Source organism: Fragaria vesca, linkage group LG6 (assembly GCF_000184155.1).
Source record: "Fragaria vesca subsp. vesca linkage group LG6, FraVesHawaii_1.0, whole genome shotgun sequence".
Taxonomy (NCBI): Eukaryota; Viridiplantae; Streptophyta; class Magnoliopsida; order Rosales; family Rosaceae; genus Fragaria; species Fragaria vesca.
The window spans coordinates 10,850,299-10,852,650 of record NC_020496.1 but is presented as its reverse complement, the minus strand read 5'-3'; positions in this window follow the sequence as shown (position 1 = coordinate 10,852,650).

Sequence of the window (2,352 nt, the reverse complement as noted above, 5' to 3'; positions counted from 1 at the left end):
GACCAAGGTCTTTAATGTCAAAACCACGGCCTAAAGCATTGATTAAACTTTGCAGAATCCCATCATTGTTACCAGTCACCACGATATCTTCAACATATAGTAAGAAGAAGATGGTGTATGCTCCCTGATGAAATATAAATAGAGAAGAGTCTACCTTACTCTGTCTAAAACTGACGAATAGGAGGAATGTACTCTGCGTTGGAACCAAGCATGAGGAGCTTGTTTGATTTCGTACAACGTCTTGTGTAGTTTGCATACTTGATTTGGGCAGGATTGATCGACAAAACCTGGAAGTTGAATCATGTACACTTCTTCTTTTAGAAAACCATGGAGGAATGCATTCTTAACGTCTAGTTGACGAAGACTCCAACCACGAGACACTGCAAGGGATAACACAATACAGATGGTGGCATGCTTAATGACAGGGTTGTAGGTTTCATCATAATCGATGCCATGTTGTTGGTGGAAGCCTTTGGCCATAAGCCGCACTTTATATTGTTCCACCAAACCATCTGAATTATGTTTGATACGAAACACCCACTTACAACCGACAATGTGTTGGGAATGAGAAGAGGGAACAAGGGTCTATGTATTGTTTTTCAGCAGTGCATTGACTTCGGTGGCCATGGCAGCACGCCACTACTCGTGTTTGGAAGCCTACGAATAACAAGTAGGTTCCAAAGACTCAATTGTAGATAGATGAGCAGGAGGTAATGGGTACCTAACTGTGCCATCTTGTTGATTTCGGGGCTTGGTGATGTCGGCTTTAAGCCTTGTCGTTAATTTGTGAACAGGAGCCGGTGATGACCCTGGATGAAGATCAGAAGTCTGTGGTGGAGGCAGAGAGGATTGAGATGCAATATGTTATGCGTTGGAAGCTATGGTTTGGGGAGTAACAGTTGAAGGGAGGAGAGATGCAGAGAAGATTGATGAGATAGATGGAAATAAGAATGGCGTCAACCCAAAGATTTTGTGGAGCACCAAAGGTAAGGAGGAGAGTACTAGTCATGTTTGAAATGTAAGGATGTTTGCACTCAGCAATAGTCCATTTTGTTGAGGAGTGTATGGGCAAGAAAAGTGTTGCTGGATGCCCAAAGATGAATAGAATTGAGAGAAATCATGATTGACATATTCAATTCCGTTGTCACTTTGGAGGTATTTAATTGATCCGTGAAAAATATTGCGGATCATGGCAACCAAATTTTAGAAATGCATTAAGACCTCATTTTTCCAGCACATAGGATATAACCATGTGTAACGAGAATATTCATCGGTAAATAAAACATAGTACTTGAAACCAGTAACAGATAATGTAGAGGATATCCAAACATCATTATGAATAATATGAAACATAGAAGAAGCATAAGTATTATTGGTGTGAACGGTTATGTTTGTGACTTGCTGAGTGCACAATTATTACAAAAGGAGTCAAAGGAAAGTTTGGAACCTATAGAAGATCCTAAACAAGACAAAATCGAGGACGAAGGATGGCCCAAGCGATTGTGCCAAAGACATGAATGGATCGAGGCGAGTGCTTGAGGAGTAGGTGACTCAGAGGGAAAACTAATCGGATCGAGGTCATCTTTAGAAGGGCCCTGAAACAATAAGTGACCAGTATGTAAGCAATATATTTGATAGAAATCAGGAGCAAATAAGAAAAAGACAAGATTATCTTTTTTGAAACGAGTGACAAAGAGTAAGTTTTTATGAATGGATGAGATATGAAAGACATTACGTAAAGAGAAATTAGAGGAACTGAGAGATAACGGAAGAGTACCAATGTGGGAGATGGGCAGAGTTACCATCACCCATGTAAACATTGCACTACCAGAAAAAAAGCTTTAGCCGACGAAAATAAAAAACCAGGCCGACGAATTATTTTTTCGTCGACTAAGGTCCATTTTAGCCGACGAAATTTTCATTCGTCGGCTAATTTAAATTTTTGTCGGCTAAAGAATTGTTTTTCATCGGTTATAGTCTGTAAACTTTAGCCAAAGAAAATGTAAAAGTTTAGCCGAAGAAATTAAAATGTCGTCGGCTAAAGTGCCTTATATTTGCAGATCTAGACAGCAGCTCATCTTGGAAAAAAAACGGGAGAAGAAAAAAGGCAGAAAAAGTTTGGGTGTTGTTGAAATCTATCCATAATTAGTTTGTGGATCTATATATAGGTACGTATATGTGTATATATGTTGATTTTGAGTTTTATTTGAGTTGATCGATTTTGAGTGTGATTGAGTTGATCGATTTTGAGTACGTTGGATATATATATATATATATATATATATATGTTGATCGTATTTGGTTGTATGTATTTGTATAATATATATGTAAGTTGTTAGTTAATAAGTAGTA